This window comes from Coccinella septempunctata, chromosome 1 (assembly GCF_907165205.1).
Source record: "Coccinella septempunctata chromosome 1, icCocSept1.1, whole genome shotgun sequence".
In the NCBI taxonomy this organism is placed as follows: domain Eukaryota; kingdom Metazoa; phylum Arthropoda; class Insecta; order Coleoptera; family Coccinellidae; genus Coccinella; species Coccinella septempunctata.
Window position 1 is genome coordinate 20,349,184 of NC_058189.1, and position 19,893 is coordinate 20,369,076.

The 19,893-nt window shown below is 37.8% G+C and overlaps 1 protein-coding gene and 1 long non-coding RNA gene across 2 annotated transcripts in view; one reads left to right on the plus strand and one right to left on the minus strand.

Moving 5' to 3' along the window:
• Positions 1–19,893, minus strand: part of LOC123319122 — a 72,866-nt gene that overhangs the window by 41,527 nt on the left and 11,446 nt on the right. The gene's annotated exons all lie outside the window — the stretch shown is intronic.
• LOC123319142 lies at positions 474–717 on the plus strand. The gene is made up of 2 exons (XR_006538454.1): positions 474–535; positions 592–717. It is a non-coding gene; the product is annotated as an uncharacterized LOC123319142 (long non-coding RNA).

The window sequence follows — 19,893 nt, forward strand, 5'->3', positions numbered from 1 at the left end:
TGAAAACAGAATCAGACAAAACCTTTCATGGGAATTGTAGGAACTGTGAAAAATTTAGGCAAAGAAAGTTAGATTATTGTAAAGAAACGTTGTTTTAATTCTAATCGTGAAAATTCCAGTCTTGAATGTAATTTCTGTGATAGAAAGGGACATACTGCAGATTTTTATTTTGTTAAGAAAAAGAGAGAAACAAGTTCAGTCAAACTCTAGTTATCCAGTGTTCGTAACAATCGATTAGCACATTAGATTAGAATCTAGACTTGTCAGGATTGGACGAGCGATTAGTAAAGTATTGAATAAATCGAATATTGTCAAATAACAAAAATTTTCAAGCATGTCGACTAACTTAGTCGAAACATACCTAGTGAAAATAAGATACTGGCGCTTTGTTATGTTTCAGGAAAATCGAAACCAATTGCAAAAGTTTGATCTGTTTTGTACGTGAATTCTTATGAAGATTTACACAAGACAAGCGCTCTCAAGAATGTAAAATGTTCCCGTTGAGCAATCCAGGAGTATAGTATAACGCTGGCAGGTCTCGAACATCAGGTTAGGTTACCGATTGATGTTAATCAGAAAATTTCCATGAAGGTGACATCTATCGAATGAAGAAAAACTGAAGCCAACATTTATTGGACCTTTCGAAGTGCAAGCAGTCCTACCAAACGATCTATATGCCTTGAGAAGAGTAGGAGTCCAGAATAGAACCAATGAGATCTTGGCCTAAAAAAAGCAAATAGTGATGAGTGAGTGCTAGTTTCAATGATGCGCCATGATGAAGTGAAATATTCTCATGTCCATCAGATTTTATGTCCTATACTGTTCCTTATGAGATTCTTATTGTTATGTTATGATCCATTGTATTGTCTCATGTTCATTTTATGTTGAATGTTTTCCAAAGCACTTGAAATTCCATGATAAGTTTTCGGTACTTTAAATACGAATATGTAAAATTGACAAGTAAGGCCCAGACGGGATGTCGCTAGTGCCCCTAACTCTGTGCAATTGAGAAGTAAGGTCCGGACGGGAGTCCCTAGTTGAGGCTAACCTCTGTCCAATTTCACAGTTGTGATATTGACAAGTAAGGCCTAGACGGGAGGTCGCTAGTGAGGCTAACTTCTGTGCAATTGACAAGTAAGGTCCGGACGGGAGTCCCTAGTAGAGGCTAACTTCTGTGTAATTTTACATTAGTGATATTGACAAGTAAGGCCCAGACGGGATGTCGCTAGTGAGGCTAACTCTGTGCAATTGAGAAGTAAGGTCCGGACGGGAGTCCCTAGTTGAGGCTAACCTCTGTTCAATTTCACAGTTGTGATATTGACAAGTAAGGCCTAGACGGGAGGTCGCTAGTGAGGCTAACTTCTGTGCAATTGACAAGTAAGGCCCGGACGGGAGTCCCTAGTAGAGGCTAACTTATGTGCAATGTCACAAACCTAATTTAACAGTTTATATGTTGTAAATGACAATTTTATCAACTTTTGAAATTCCAAGTGTTTTGTTGACTTGATCTGTAAACAGTAAGCGGTGGTGGTTTTTTTCTCGCTTGGCTCTTTTTTCCACCTATAATAATGCCGCAGCGCGAGCCAGCGCATCAAACAGAGCCATGTACACAAAGATTCAACTGTTTTATGTTTACAAGCACCCTTTAACAATGTTGTTTGATATTAAGATATTGTTTATGCCTAGTAAGTGAAACGAGGACGTTTCAGTGGTCAGTATGGCCGTGTTAGCAAATGTTAATTTGATCCCCCTTAAAATATACTGATAATGTCCGACGACGAATGTCGAAGGAAGAATAAGAGTATAGAACCTATGCTCTGTGAACTCTGTGCTCCAATGTTACCTGCTCTCTCTTTGGCACAGGCCGAACAGACTTACTTGAACTATCTTGTCCGGCGATACGCTTTGTACCTGACCCTGTGTTAGAGCACCTCCACGTGCTAGATAACCGACCGCCATCTTACTTTGTGAATAAAAAGTATCAACCACGTGTTTTATTAATTCTAACATATATGTCATAATTATGCATAAAAAAATTTTTATGCATTCTTTTCCCTTCTATGTTGTTGACTGTGTTAACTAGATCATTATCTACATAATTTGTTGTGGACCCCTGTAATTGGATGTATTTCTATTGGGGTTCCTGTTTGTATGTTGAATAAATATATAAATAAAAGACCTTTCAACTGAAGTATCATCCCCTCTCCACTATTCAATTTTGAGGGGTTGAAGCGACCCACTTAGGGGGTTGCTCGTCAAGCTTCAAATATACGTCAAAAGATGTCCCCCAAACAAAATCACTATGGGATAAGAATTATACGGGGTGGGTCATTCGAGCTAAAAAGTTGATTCTAGCCAAAAACGGTTCATCAAAATTATTATACACCATTATAAATAAGCTTCCGAGACCTTTCAAATGAAGTACCACTCAATCCCTCTCCCCTATTCGATTTTGAGGGGTTTAAGCAACCCTTCTGAGGAGTTGCTCGTTCAAGCCTCAAATATACGTCAAACAAAATCATTCGACGTGTTTCAGGAAATTTTTCCAATCACTATGGGATAAGAAATATACGGGGTAGTTCGTCTGACATGGAACAGCCTGTATATATTTAAATTGAAGAGTGAGTAAAAAAATCATAATCAGTGACGGTAGTTAAGAATAAGTTAGTTAAGGTTTTGTAATTGGCTTCGATTAATAATTTTAAATTGAAATTTTTCTTTTATTTTGAAATTCGGCATTGTGTATGTATAATACCAGTATATAACCCTCCATTAATTTTTTTTTGAGTTGCAGATTCGTTTCTTTCATCAAATTTATATTCGAAATAAAAAATATCATTGAAATAAAGAAAACGAACTATTTTTTTCGAAATATATATGTCCCGAAAAAGTGTAAATGGGCAAACACCCTGTATTTTCATATTGCATGGGAATATGGAGCCCAAGCTTATGGAACGTGTCTAACGCTTAAAAGTTATCGTTTGTGAGATGTTTTGATTTTTCCTAAATTGAAAGGTCTTCGAAAAAACTTGATAACTCCAAAATTGGACTTCGACAGTGATTACTACTAAATTGTTGGAAATTATTGAATTATTCAGTGTTAGTGTTCCACTTTGTATTCAAAATAAGTCAATTTATTCATGACGTATTCAAACGCCAATACACGTTTAGCAATTTTCTTTCATTTTTCATGAGTAGCAAATTTTATGACCTTTAAAAACTAATTGAGGTCTTCATGCCTAATCTTTTCAGTTTCATGTTCAGTTTGGATCTTGTTTAATTTCATATTTTTACCAATCTATCTCCAGGTGAAATATACACAGTGTTCCTTGTTTTGTAACCTCAATATAGCATTCAGAGTACAAATATAGAACAGTTATGTATATAGCAGCTATGCTCCTATGTCCGCCTCAAACAAGGAACGCATCTCCCTCCTGAAAGGAGCATAAATAGTTCATACACGGATCATGCAAATATTTGTTTCATGGGAAATCTATATGTATTACCTTAATGTGTTATAATAATAAATGATGTTCCATTTGTTATTGAGAACGCTTTAACAAAAAGATGAAAAATTAATATAAACTATTGCTATAATATTGAACTAGAATTTTGATTTTTCAAATAGTGCGTTTTTATCAATCATTATTGAAAAGAAAATTCAAAAACATCTCACATAAGTTCGGTGAGGTATGTAAACTAATGAACTCATGTTCAAAAACAATGTTTTCTTAAATTTCAGATTTCAAAATTGATGTCGAAAGATTAGTACACACGTTGATAGAACTAAAAAGAATAAATAAATACATCATGCAAACTGCTGGATTCATCATCACTGTTCTCAAAGAAAGATTAGAACAGGTCACTTGACCTGAGAATGCACTTTCATGCATTGATATGATTTATTGACCTACAGTTCCAGTTCGATATCCGTAGCACTTTCTTCTCAATAATTCACCATTTCACTGAAAAATTACTGTGACACACAAATAACTAATCAAACGTTCAATATCTGCACTTCACTTTCAGTAATCCACTTTTCAACTGACAAAACGTCTAAATGATAATAAATACATATCAAAACGACAGTATCAACAGCATTTCTCACAATCCTCCATATTTGTTTACGTGATGCATATGCAGGGCCTAATTAACCATGTGGGGGGGCCCGTAGGCAGATCAATTTTCGGGGCCCCTTTACAATCATAAGAATTTTTCAAGTTGATAAGTAAACCATATTCAGTTCAGGTTGTCACGGATGGAAATATTTGATGAAATATTTATCGAGATATCGCGTGTAGAAATACTTGACATTTTCTTTCTTGAAGAAAAGAAAAACAATCTTGAAAGAGAAAAATTACGCAAGAGAAATAATATTAATAATCTTTTAAGCCCGTTTGCAACAGCCGAGAATTCTCTGGAGAATTCTCTACAAAATTCTCGCAAGAAAACGGCAGAGATTATTTTGTATGCAACTGAACAGAGAATTCTATCGAAAGTGCGCATGAACCGGTTTATAATTCACGGCGCATGAATTTTCGAGTAAATTCTCTAGAGATTTCTCGGCTGTTGCAAACGGGCTTTAGAGAAAAAGATTCACACTCAGGGACGGCCTTAACCATTACAATACTCTGGATGGCATATTTGCGAAGCCCTTTTCAAAGGCGAAAAACCGTTCCTCGAAAGAAAGGGAGAAGTAGATAAAAATTGCAAAAAATACCACAAATTTTTTGAGAGGCGATAGAATATTCTGACTATAGATATAATTTCAACTAGCTTCTATTTATCATAGAACTGGTGATAAATTTGGGAAATTACCATAGAAATTATAACTTACAATGGAAGCGGTAAAGGAAAGAGAAACGCGTTGCCTAGAGAGCTAGAGAGAGATAGAGCTAGTAGTGGCAAAAAGCTCGATAAAAGCATTGTTGACGAGTGTTTAGTTTGCTGTTGTTGTACTTTTTGTGCGATTTTCCCAAGTGTTTTGAAATAAAAGTGTTTAAATAACACTAATACATAATGGTTCAATCTTGTGCAGCCATAAACTGTACAAACTGGCGGTAAAAAAAAAAATTTCATTCCCATTGAGGAGGACTATTTTATGTTCATGGCAACTAAAATTTAAAAGTAGGATCAGTGCCGTCAGTATTCAACTTCCCTGATAAAACCCGAAAGAAAACTTTTAAAACCGCACAGCTCGCGTTCGAGGTCCTATGTTTATATAAACTTTTTGCCTAAAAATTCCCAAGGCAATAAACCCCCAAAACTCATTGTATTGAATTTTGAAAGACTCTGTATTCATTTAAATTCATTAAATAATGCATTATTGCGATCGCAATACGATTTATATTTTTCTTCCCGCGAAGTTCCTTGAATTTTCATATTCATGAATTTTTTTAGCTATAAAAACAAATAATTATTCAGGCAATGCATGCGCCCAATAATATCATGAAAAACGCACAAATAACAGAATTTCCATACTCATTCAATGATTTTTAAATGGAATTTGCGGGCTTTTTGCCACTACTAGCTCTATCTCTCTCGGCAACACATTCTTTCATAGCCCGAATATGGGAGGGCTCATCCATGTTAGGTTAGTATATCTATGGAAATTACAGAGGTTGTTGCACACGAATCATCTCTGATAACGACAAGGAAATCAGTTGTTTGGTAAAGTCATCTTCCGAATTTTTTTAGGGTTTTCACTCCCAGTCTCTGAAACAAAATTAGTTAAAAAAATTGAAATAATCACTTTGCTCTTGCCTATATTCTTGCACTAATTTCTCAGGAGCAAATAATCAGATGGAAAAAATTGTTGCCCAACAATTAATGAAAATGGAACTTTATGGTAAAACTTCGTAACGAATCTATATCAGACTTCATCAGACGAATTCTTCAAAATCTATACTGATATAGAAGGAGGAGAAGGAGTCTGAACTCCTTCATCAGACAAATTCTTAAAAATCTTCAGAATTGTAGATTGTCAAAACGTTACGAAGTTTTACCATAAAATAATTTTTCGTTCATTGTCAGGGAACCATTTTCCATCTGATTTGCTCCTGACAAATTAGTGCAAGAATTTAAGCGGAGCAAATCGATTATTTAAATTTTTTAATTAATTTTATTTCAGAGACTAGGAGTGAAAGCCCTGAACGAAGTACTACCAAATTGAATTTCAATCGATATTGGCAAGGTCAGTCGATGGATCTGCTGTGAAATAATGATGAGGGCTCGGATTTCTCCATCAAATCATTATCACTCAAAAGAAGTTATAGGAACTAGGAATCGAAAAACGTTTTAACACAATTGTTGAAAATGAAAAAGAAAGAAGACGCGCTCAATGGAAAAATCACCCACGTTAATGATTATTAAACTTATCTTCACTAATACAATTCGAAGTACAGAAATCCAAATAAATTTTAAAAAAAGTCAGAAAATATTGAACTCTCTGAACTCACACTCAACGTGGTTCCTGATTGGAGAATCATTTAGATGATGCCGCCTGAAAATTTCAAAGGAGCCGTCAACTAATAAAACCATCATGTTCAGCACGCTTGATGAACATAAAAAGCTCTTGAAAATAGGGGAATTGTCATGCCAACTGGAAAGCATATTTATTTCATGTTCACTTGAATAAAATATAATTGGGGAATATTTCTCTATTTTTCTTTTTGAGCTGTAGCTGCCTTGGCTACTATTGAATTTATTTGTTTTGCTCATAATTATCAGAAAAATATAGCGAAGCAGCAAGTTCGCGAAAATCGGGGACCCATTTACTTCTCCTTCGTTGGGCTCGGGGACCCTTTTAGTTCTGGGGCTCCTCCGCACTGCTGGGGTTCCTAGTACGCCACTGATTGCCAACCCTGCAAATTGTTGCGATTTGAGTTCAACCTCAACGAAACGGGAATTTCCATGATGAACATGAAGTCTAGTAAAATGACCTCTCACGTACGAAATCATGTCTATTAAATTTTCTTTATATAAAACATTCAATTTTTTTCGTGCATGGGACAGGGGGCCCCTATCTCTTGCGGGGCCCCTAGGCAGTTGCCTACTCTGCCTAAAGGTTAATCCTGTGCATCCTGTGCATATAGTTCTCCATGGTTTTGCAGCTCCCTCGACGGTAGTTAAAACGCTTATGGTAGGCTGACCAGATTATCCAATGTTCAATGACGGACGGACCTGATTTATATATACAGGGCGAGTCTTTGAATCGTAAAAATATTTCAACAGTAGATTCTTGAGATCAAAAGAAACACTTTTTTCCCGTAGCATTTTTTCCGATTCAGCCCTGATAAGAAAATATAGCCATTTTAAGATTTCATAATGAGCTGTGCCAAAATTCAGAATAACTTCAGAATAACTAAATGAATCAGTGACATCTGTGGATCTTTCAAAAAGAGTTGCATTCGGTCAAAAGTACCCAATTTTTCGAATTTCACAGATATCTTTGATTATTGAACGTCAAATTACTCGAAAACTATATTCCGAAATTCATTTCATTCGATAAAACCGTTTGTGAGAACTAGAAATAACATTTTTTCATATTTTTCAACGACCTGTATCTTTTAAACCGAGCCGATTCGGAAAAAACAGTAAGGGAAAAAAGACGCTGCTGCATTAAACATTTTTTATGTTCGTAACTTGAAACATGCCATGCCGTACAATATCTCTTCTTCCTCCAAATGCAATCCGAATTGACCCAAACACTTCGTACATTGGACTTCAGAATCAAGTTTTGTGTTTTAAAAAATGGAAATTCTTTCGAAAGATCTTCCCTACATTTGCACTTACTTTTTATAATATCCATCTCAAATAATCTTGAGAAAAATACTGAATTAAATTTAAGACTTTGACGGACATTTTGACGGACGTTTTCCAGTGACGGACTTCTTGGACGATTGACGGACTGTCCGTCACAATGACGGACGTCTGGTCACCCTAGCTTATGGTGTCATGATCTGTTCATGATCTCAAAATGGTACATGGCAAATAAAGAACAATGTTACAAATATGTTACGTGGATATCATGGAGCGGGAACATGAAATTTACAAAATGTGGATATAATTTGGATACAGCGCAGGTACATCCCAAATATCGTATCAGACACGTAATGGTTACAGAAAAATACCACAACAAAGTTCCCCATTCGATCTCCCAAGAAAACATAACAGACATGTTACTGGTCACCTTGGTAATATAGGATTAGTCTTTGACAGATTCTTGGGGTCAAAAGAAACATTTTTCCTTCATAATTTTTTCCTATTCAGCATAGATAAAAATATATAAGTAGCTATTTTGTGTTTTCATAATGAACTACCTCATTATACGAGAAAATGTGAAGAAAACTTTCATTTTCTAAAATGGTCAAGTATTCATTAGTGAGCGTCTCACATACTTTATAGTATGTAATGATCATAATGAAGACAGTGAAAGATGTGAGTAGAATTTTGTGTTCGGAGAAAGATTCATCGCAAGAATGAAGTATGTATTCCGAAAATCATTCCATTCGAAAAATCGTTTGTGAGATAGAACAGAAAATTACAATTTTTTATGGATTTTCAATACAATCTTTGCAACAGAGCCGACTTGGGAAAATCAGTAAAAAGGAATAGTGTTTCTTATGAAATATGGAATCTTCTGTTGAAATATATGTACAAGGCTCACCCTGTATACAGCTTAGGTATATGTTGATTAAAAATGAAAATTGTTCGAGATGAAAAATTTATATAATCAGCTCTTGGTTGAACCATTTATTAGCACATATTTTTAGATGGCCATTCGGACGACCGTGCATGAGATCTGGCAATTTTCAGACGTCTGGGAAAATTCTGGAAGTTTCATCAAGTATCAGATCTCGAATTGAATTACAATGAGATTGCGATCCTGCAAATTCCTCTAAAAAGAAGTGAAGAGTTATTTGAGTAGGAAATTTTGAAATTAATTTATTATTGGTATAGAGGTGATCCCTATGCTTGGCCACCTTGAGAGCTATTGCGTCAGTCTGGAACGTGTTCTAATTACATTTCACGCTCCTGGCAACGTGATTGCATGGCCTATTCATAGTCGTTAGAAATACATTGATTGCGCCTGTACAAATTTTTCCTAATATTCCATCAATTGTAATAATCAGGGAGGCAGGAAAAGAGTGGAGGGGCATACCTAACGATAAAAAGTGTCATGTAAATAAAACAAAAAATGGATACACCAATATGGCCGACTTCGAACTATTGAATCGTTGGATTTATAGTTGTTTTTATTTCGTTCCTGTGATTTTTTATTCATTTTGTGTAGTGGAAAGACATACAGTATTGAAGAAAAATGTTTTGTTGTTCCGCATATTATATTCTAATGCATCCAGAGCTAATCTTAAAAAAGTTGCAGTTACATTTCACAAGTAAATGTTCCTAACTTTCTACTACTATAGTGTGTTTCGAATAATTAGTTGGCTCACACCACGCTGAAATTGCTATTTATCGTCTCTGCTATCAAATCTTCCTGTTGGATACTTGAAATAAAAGATACCAGTAGAAATCTCAAATATCCAAAATAAACTAATACCTTTTTCTCTACTTCTAGATTTTTCACAGGATATAGGAAACGTGGATGGTCCAAAAACTAAACCCAACTAATGCCGACGTTTCGCGGATATATTTCCACTTCTTCAGGGCAAAGCTGAAATTATGTTTTCCACTGTTTTCAGCTTTGCCCTGAAGAAGTGGAAATATATCCGCGAAACGTCGGCATTAGTTGGGTTTAGTTTTTGGACCATCCACGTTTCCTATACCCTGTGAAAAATCTAGAATTATGATCTCAGGAAATGAAATACCAGACACTTTTTCTCTACTTCTATCTATTTCATAGGTTTCCTCTGAATCCTGAAAGAAGAGGGCTGTGTATTCAGGAAATTTGAAGAAAGAACTGGTCACCATTTCGCAGAAGAGGATTCAAAAAGAACTCTTGTTTCATATGTGAGAGTAAGAGAATATACCGAGTCTTCAATTTTCCTTCGAAAGAGGTAAGATTCATAACCCATAATGAAACAAAAATAAAATTCCATCGTCAATGTCGAAGGTATATTAGAAATAATTAGCTCAAATACAACGCTTTTGTCAATGGCTGGTCAATCACTTCCCTCACCTCTCCTTGATCATTCATTGTTAATCAACTTAGCAATTCTAAATTTCAGGTTCACAGAGCTACCCCTCCTAAAATAGCAGTTTCACCTGTCGAACCATGGACATTCGAGAATTCCATGGTGATTGGGATGGTTCCATCATCCTCATGAGAATCTATAGATAAAGTTACACTCATGGAAGAGGATGAAATAAACTTTCTATACTTTTTCAAGTTCAAATTGGAGCTAATCAAAATCAAAATGACATTAATCAAAATCAAATTGACAACATCAATTTCAAACTGCCATTAATCAGAAGCAAATTGGCATTAATCAAGTTCAAATTGGTATTTATCAATTTCAAATTATGAGTTGTTCCGGTTGCACCATCTCGAAAAGTATTACTAAGTATACTGCATTCACATTCATTTTAGCAGTCGGTTGGCCATGAAATAATTTTCTCAAGTTTTTGTAAATAGAACGGAGTAAGATTGGCACTCATGAAATGTCGCTAATGTCATAACGCCGTTGCCACAACTTATATCAATTAATATTACGAAAATGCCGAAAGTGATTGAAAAAAGAGACAAGGTTTCAGAAAGTTCTATTTAGAATTCAGGTCCGCTCATTCAAATAGTTATACCCTGATATTCTAAAATCCACAATACGTCGGACGGTAGCCAATATATTTAATGTAAGAGATTTTATATAATGTCTCATCTCAATCTAAACGACTTATATTTCAGCTGAATATTTCCACAATCATAAAGATTGTGAATGAAGAGGATGACAAAGAATTTCCTATTGGGAAACCCAAAAAAGTGGTGGCATTTGAGAATTTTATGTTTGAGTGAATTAATGCGAAAAGTTTACTACAGGATTTTCGATGAATGTCATCGTAGAATAAGTTCCCAAAAATTGATTTTTCTATTTTTCATTTGACTTGTCCAATACATTGTAAATGTCTTGAGGTACCAATAAATACCTAATTATTATTATTATATCAATGCATTAAGATGAACAGCCACAAATTCGCGCCAGTTGTCCTGCTAATTGTTTATACCAATGTGAAATTTTTGTTCAAAGGTGAAGTTCATCATGATTGAAACTTCCTTTAATTCTTTTTACTTATATTGATGCAAGATATGATTTTTGTTGAAGAATTTACCATTCTTATAATTATCTGTTAATTCCTTCGGGAGATACCCATTGCCAATCACTGCATCATATGCATTTCATCTTTGAGTTAATATTTTTGAAATCTACAACTGATGTAACGTATTCAAAACTTAGCCAAAGAAGATAACGAACATTAACTCTCCTCAAGCTTGTGCATAATATGATATTATACTGATCTCCATGCAAATAACTGGATTTGGTATGCCTTCAATCAGTTTGTATTAACTTCAATTAAGTTCGTCACATATTTTCCGAAGAGATTCGACATTGTGATAAAATACGTGATAACAGAAACTTTTACGTAGAACGGGCAACATAGCGTTGATTTAAAACCCAAAAATGTTTTGACAAGCGTCATAACCCCACATTTTCGTACTATACAGAGTGAAATGTGTCAAATTTCCATGGCCAACCGACTGCTAAAATAAAATTGAATGGAGTATATGTATTCGGAGTCCCTTAAATCTTTGCGTACTGTGCGAAATGAAATAAATAATAGGTATCCAAAGAACAATGACCAGTAATGAACGTTGATTCTGAAACACAATGGGTGTCTGAAATTGTCTCTTTTTATGAAAACTCATTAAAAAAACACGATCTTCCGTCTCTGGTTTGTAAATGAAACGAAATGGTAGAATTAAGAATTTTCAGAGATCAGAGAATAGGTATCGTTCATAATAATATTGGCAAGGCAACAGTTGTTAATTGCTTAGAACATAAATACATGGAATGGACATTGACGTGCTATGAATGTATTTGTTGTGGTACAAATATTCGATGCTTCTCTGTCTAGCGTGACACTAAGGCAGTGGCGTAAAATAAATAAATTTATATAGCTCCTACCTTTTTGTACGAAAATTGACGTGACAGTGATGTCAGATTCAACTATCTCAATTGTGATTGGCGACACTGAGCAACTATCTCACTCCAGTCTTTGGACAACAACAAATGTTGTAGCAGGTTCCAAAAATAATTCCCTTAAAGGAATTGTTTCACAACCCGAAACAAGGAAAAATGATTCAACGCAGGTTGCGAAGGCCCCAAACGCGTCCCCAACTAAACGCGCGCGAAAAGAAAGCTCCTCTTCTGATGAGGAGACTGTCAAGAAGGCAACGGAAGTGCCTAAAAGAGATAATTTCCACCCATCTCGATGATGGGCACCTCAGATTGGGTAGAGATATCTAAAGCTCTTTACACAAAAAGGATAAACTACAACCGCGCAACTGTAGTTAAAGACGGTATAAAAATCATCGCGTCAACCATAGATGATTTTAGAAAAATCACAAAATTCTTCGAGCAGCATGGTAAAGAATTTTTTACCTACCAAATGGGGGAGGAGAAGAAGATATATGCCGTCATTAGGCATTTACCAATCGACGCTGATCTTGCGTTGATTGAGGACGACCTGATATTCCAGGGAATATCAGACGCTGAGGTGTCCAGAATGACATCGAACAAGACGAAGAAGCCCATACCTCTCTACCTGGTTAAAACCCAGAAAAAGGAAATCTTCGAAGTGAAGCGACTCTACAACCTCTGTATTGTGGTTGAACACAAAAAGAGGCCTGAAACTCCAAGCTTTAGGTGCCAAAGGTACGGACATGCACAGAACAAATGCTCCTTCCCGTGGAGATGCGTGAAGTGCTCAGGAAGTCATAGTAGCAATGACTGCACACTCACCAGAAAAGGTGAAGAGAGAAATGCCACATGCGTCTTATGTGGAGAAGAGGGCCATCCAGCTAGCTATAAAGGATGTAGCGAGTTCAAGTTGGTGACCAGAAAGAAGAATTCCCGAAAATCAGCTGAATAGAAAAAGAAGGAGACAAAATCAACAACTTCTCAACAAAAAATTCAGGAAGTAGCGAAGACCCAACCTACAGAGCAGGAAAAGAAGAGGGAGACTCCAAAACCCGTTCAGAAAAAGGAAGGACAGAAGAAGCTACAATGAAACAGGCTGTGAACAGTCAACAGGAGAAGAAAAAGATATCTGAATCAGCCGATGATTTAGTTATCTTCACGGAAAAAATTTTCAACAAGATAATGTTGAAAATTGAGAGGGAAATGGAGAAAAAACTCCAAGCATTATTTAGTAAACTGAATTAATGGACCTTACGGATATTAGGAAGAAATCCCTCAAGATAATCTCGTGGAACATAAACGGGATCAACACACGGAAGGCCGAGATAGAACAAATAATATCAGAAAGACAACCTGATATTATAGCCCTACAGGAAACAAGAATAAACCGGAACAGACGACTGAATTTCATGAATTACCCTAATAGCACACAACGTCCATGGGACGTACAATTCATGTCCATTTAACGTCGGAACGTCCATGGACTTGATTTGTATGTTCTTTGGACGTCCGTTTCCGGACAGTTTTAGGACGTCCAAGATGGATATCCATTGTTAGTCCCATTTATGTACAATGTCCATATCGGATATCCATTGGATGACCGTGATGGACATAATACGGACTATATGACATATGACCGTATCATATAGTTCCAAAATAGTCCCCGACCGACTCAATACAGGCAATGTCAAAAATATGTCCTTACTGGATATCCATTAGGTGTCCGTGATGAACATATTACGGACCATATAACTTATACATATATCTATATTACATGGTCCTTATAACGTCCATGACGGACACCTATTGGATATCCGGTAGGGACATATTTTGAATGTCCTCACCGGATATTCACTAGGAGTCCGTAATGGACGTAATATGGACCAAATAACATGTATATATTACATGGTCCGTATAACGTCCATGACGGACACCTATTGGATATCCGGTAGGGACATCTTTTGAATGTCCATACTGGATATTCACTAGGAGTCCGTAAGGGACGTAATATGGACCAAATAACATGTATAAGTTACATGGTCCGTATAACGTCCATCACCGGATATTCACTAGGAGTCCGTAAAGGACGTAATATGGACCAAATTACATATACACATTACATGGTCCGTATAACGTCCATCACGGATACCTAAAGGATATCCGGTAGGGACATCTTTTGAATGTCCATACCGGATATTCACTAGGAGTCCGTAAAGGACATAATATGGACCAAATTACATATACACATTACATGGTCCGTATAACGTCCATCACGGATACCTAGTGAATATCCGGTAGGGACATCTTTTGAATGTGCATACCGGATATTCACAAGGAGTCCGTAATATGGACCAAATAATACATACATGTATATCAACGAACACCAAAATTTAATATTATTTTTCACTAAACTCCTTCTTTTCCGCTTTGTAGTATATGAATATCTTATGAATATTACATCATGTATAACGTTATGATGAACGAAGACTAAATACTTGAGTAATTACTATTATAAAATAATCTATGTTTGAGTTTTAAGACTTTAGTTCTTATTATATGGTATTTCTGTATTGATCGACTACTATTCCATAAATCAGTTAACAATATAATGAATATGTTCCTACAAGTAGGTGTATCGTATAGTCTCGGTAGCTAGGACGGTTGCAGCGAAGGCTCAGGAATACGATGTCCCCACGTACTCGCGAGTTCGAATCCGGGCCAAGTGTAAAAACTTTCTAGTAAGTATGGATGGAAATGGGAACAACACAGAAAATACCACCTGCGACTGAGTGTAAGACATTGGGTTCTAGGACATTAGAATTCTAATAAAAAGGATAGCCAACGTCGTGGTAAATTTTTGTACCGTTGAGATAGCTAATGATGGTCCCAACGGGATATCCATTGGACGTCCGCGATGGACGTCCGAATTCGGTTCAAAGTTGTGACATTTGTACGTCCCTCGGATGTCCATAGAACGTCCATTGTACCAGAAATGGACGTCCCATGGATGTCCGTAATGTCCGAAGAGGACGTCCTATGGATGTCCATAGGACTACTTTGTGCTATTAGGGTATGAAACGTATAGATGTGACAGAATTGCCAACACCGGAGGAGGAGTAGCGTTGTGTTTTATTATTAATACCTACAGTACCAACACCTTTGTGGGAGTGGGATTCAGTAGATGTTGTATTTCATAGGAGAAACATACGTTATTTTAGGACAGCTACATACTTGCGAACTGAATTCTGGGTAATCGCGTTGTTGTTTTCCATTTTTGCGCTGTACTTATTGCAGATCGTTTCCTACCCTGTCTTTTTTACTCCTTTTCCGTGGTCTATCCATTCTGTGTTTGAGCCTCTCTTACCGGCCTAAGAGAGTGAAATTTGTTATTTCCTTAATCCCTTCCTGATACACACATCTGCAATTTCGTTTATCTACGTCTTCGGCGCCAATTTCAAAAATGGCTAGGTGTCATATATGTTCAAAACAAACTACTTCCACTCGCTATTGCAACTGCTCTAAGTGTAAAAATGCTTTTCATTTAGACTGCCTAAACTTATCCCCTGAGGAACTGAACACGCTCGACGCAAACTGGCTATGTCACCACTGCAGGAGGGAGGGAAGATCTCTTCGTAGTAAATCTTCCTCTTCTCAACTAATTGCTTCGGCTTCACTGAATGATGATCAATTCACCTTACTCATGGCAAAATTAAGTGAAATTTCAGCTGATATTTCTGTCATTAAGGCAATCCAGCTGACTTTACAGGCAGATCTGACAGAGTGCAAATCAATTCTAGGAAAGCATTCGTCTGAATTAAGTCGTCATAGCGACACATTAGCCAACCATTCCCAGTCCATCGATCGTCACGATACGGAAATTGCCTCGTGCACTTCTAAAATTGATCTCTTGACTGAGAGTCATAGCTCACTCAAGGTGGTTCTGGAGTCTACCAGTCAGAAATTGGCAAGGATTGAAACTTCGGAATTACCCTTAGAATATAGAATAATATTCTATGTTCTAAGGAATTACCTGCCTCCAATGATGCTGCTCTGGCTCCATCTGAACTACTTGACCGCTTACGGAGGTCACACAATATTCTTATCCGTGGATTACCTGAGACTAACCCTGCTGATGATCTGTCCTCCATTTCTAAGATCGTGGATCACGTGAATCCTGATGCTAATGCGCAGTGCATCTCAGTTGCTCGATTTGGTACCTTCTCTGGCAATCGTCCAAGAATCTTGAAAGTATCATTCTCCAACCCTATGATTGTTGCTAGAGTGCTTAGGAACAAGAACATAATCAAGAATGTACCAGATTGGCGTGGCGTTAGTATTTCAGATGATAAGACCCCTCTTCAAATCACTGAACTCAACAATTTACGAGAAGAGCTTAGGCGCAGATTAAACGCTGGGGAATCTGATATTGGCATCAGGTATTTGTCCGGTATCCCAACCATAACTAAAGTGTCTGCCAAAAAACCAAAAAACTGATTGGTTCTTGTGAGTGGTCTATTGTCTACACCAACACTCAGTATTTGCCTTCCTAGTACCTCGAACTGAACGCATATGTCGGGGTGCATCATCCGACCTTCATTCTGGTTGCTGAATCATGGCTGCATTCTGGTATTCCTGATACTCTGGTGGCATTGCCTGGTTACTCCATCTTCAGGCATGTCAGCATAACTACAGTGGGCTATGGGTGTGTTTGTATTTATGTAGCCAGTGATATTCTGAACTCTTTCCCCCCTGACCAGTCCTGACTTACCTGGAATTGACTGTTTGTTCATCGATCTCCTTAAAGGGAGCTCCTGCTGCTTCACCATTGGCTGCATTTATCGACCGCGCCCGTGTTCTTCTGATCGGTTGCTGCTCTGATCGGAAGCCTTTCTGCAGTCAAACCTAATCTTTTTATAGCGGGTGATTTCAACATGCCCGAGGTGACCTGGCCGTTATCATCGAGAATCTACAGCACATCTTCTAGTGTCTTTGTTGACTGTATCCGCGACAACAATTTAATACAGTTGGTCAATTTTCCTACCCGTTTTCGTGGTTCGCAATCTCCTTCACTTCTCGATTTGGTACTAGTTAACGACTCTGACATTGTTTCAAATATTCAACAACATCCTCCATTGGGTAGATCTGACCATGTTGTCTTGCATTCTACGTTGCAGTTGAAATTTCCTTCCGCAAATACTAAGTTAACTAAAACCATTAAAACTACAAATTACCATCAGCTCAATCGTTTGATCGAAGAGATTGACTGGGTTTCTTTGCTCAAGCCAGCGGCTGATGTCGATCAGATGTGGAATTATTTCGCCGAAACTTTGCAGGGCTTGGTTGATACTTGCACATCCACCAAGAGTATCACTTGCATACTACTAAACCTTGGATTGACGCCAATATCCTCAAGCTAATCCGCCACAAAAAATCCATATAGCAACGTTACGTGCGTCGTGGGCGGCGAAAGGACTATGAGGCCCATCAAATTTTCTCCAACTCGCTCTTTTCTATCCTAGCGAATGCCAAGAAGAAATTCGAGCTGAAACTTACTCGGTCTAGGGATCGCAAGCGCTTTTTTAAATATGTCAGGTCAACTTTAAATTCTAAGGTCTACGTTCATCTGGTCTTCAATCATAACAACAAACCGTGCTCAGGAACAGACGAGGCTGGTATCATTTTAGCTGATTCTTTTTCTGCATCCTTCACTCAAGAGGTTGGTTCACCCCCTCCTGTTGATGTCCTCCGTAACCCCTCTGGTTTGGGTGATATAATGTTCTCTCCTTCCATCGTTGAGGCTCACCTTTCTGCGATCAACTCTCGATCTTCACCTGGTGCTGATGGACTTTCGGCCAGATTACTTAAAGAGTGTGCTAGTTCTCTCGCGCTTCCCCTTTCTGTGATTTTTTCGACCTCATTTGAAACTTCTTCCCTACCAACCTGCTGGCGAACTGCACGTGTAACGCCTATTTTCAAGAAGGGAGACAAACGGTGCGCTGACAATTATCGTCCTATCAGTCTGGTTCCGGTGGCAGCCAAGATATGCGAGAGGATTATTCAGGATGAAATTCTTCATTTCGCGCTAAGTCACGGTATAATTCCCAAATGTCAACATGGTTTTCTACCAGGTCGCTCGGTCATTACAAATCTTCTTGAATGTGTCAACTCTTGGTCGACGTCTCTAGACAAGGGTGTACCAGTTGATGTCATCTATCTGGACTTTTCTCGTGCTTTTGATTGTGTGCCTCATAAGCGCCTCCTTCATAAACTTGAGCATCTTGGCATTCGTGGTCGTCTTCTTTCATGGATCGAAGCGTTTCTCTCTAACCGCACTTTTCAGGTTCGTGTAGGGGACACTCTATCTTCTCCTAGAAATGTTGTGAGTGTAGTTCCTCAGGGATCTGTGCTGGGACCTTTGTTGTTTCTGCTATACATCTCAGACTTACCATCTCACGTTCGCTCACAATGTTCACAGTTTGCCGACGACACTAAAATTTTTGGGAACTCTACTAGTGCAGATACCCTCCTAGATGACCTTGACTCTATAGAACAGTGGTGTCAAAGGTGGCAGTTACCTCTTAATACTGAGAAGTGCGTAGTTCTTCATATGGGAGTCCGAAATCCGCGTGGACCGTACAACCTTAACGGAAATCCCATTCCAGTTTAAACCAGTCACTGTGATCTAGGGATGATCATAACGGATAATCTCAGTTGGTCGAATCATATCCTTCACACTGTCAACAAAGCTAAGAAGGCCTTGTTCATTATCCAGAAAGCCTTTGGCAGATGTGAGCCTTCAACGTCCGCGGCTATCTATCGGATGTATGTCCGACCCATCCTCGAGTTTGGCGGCCCCGTTTGGAGTCCGGTTCTGGGCCGTGACTTGGCGCTGCTCGAGGGTCTACAGCATCGCGCGACTCGTATTCCTTACGGTGTTTCGCGTCCTTCCTACAGTGAGAGACTGGAAATAATGAACTTACCTACGTTCGCAGACTGAAGGACTCGTGGCGACCTTATCGTTACCTTTCGCGCTCTACATGACTATTTTGGTGTTAATCTGCGTAGCTTGTTCATGATCAATTGGGACGATCGTTTGCGTGGTCATTCCTTTAAACTCAAGAAGGAAAACTTCAAAACTGTGCAAAGACAACATTTTCTTGTCAAGCGTGTGTTCAGTGCGTGGAATGTTTTACCTTATGCCGTAGTGGATTCAGTGTCGGTTAACGCCTTCAAGAACAGCTACGACAACTGGCTTCGCCGGGGGTGACAGAGTGTTATTTTAGTTTATTTCTGTTCTTCGAGCTCCTTTTATTTCTTTAATGTTCTTTTCGATTGTATTTTGTTTTTTTTTTGAGTTTATAGGCACTGCCTAAACTCTCATCTGTTTTTATAATAATAATAATAATATTGGTGAGAACAGATCTGAAACACTACTTCAAAAGCAGATCCGACGAAACACAAGGAGAAACAGAAACAGTCACGATTGTTGCCGAATTGAATCGTCAAAGGGTCGAAATTACCTCGGCATATAAGCGACCACCAAACAATTTATTGGAAGAGGAGATGAACAATATGTTGGAAGGGACAAACCCGAAAAACTGCATCGGAGATTTCAACTGTAAATCCCCATTTATAACAGCAGAGCAAAGAATAGAAATGGCAAAAAACTCAAGGATTTCGCCGAAAAACAAAATGCCATAGTGATTGTACCAGAGTTACCGACATATCTTGCTTTTGG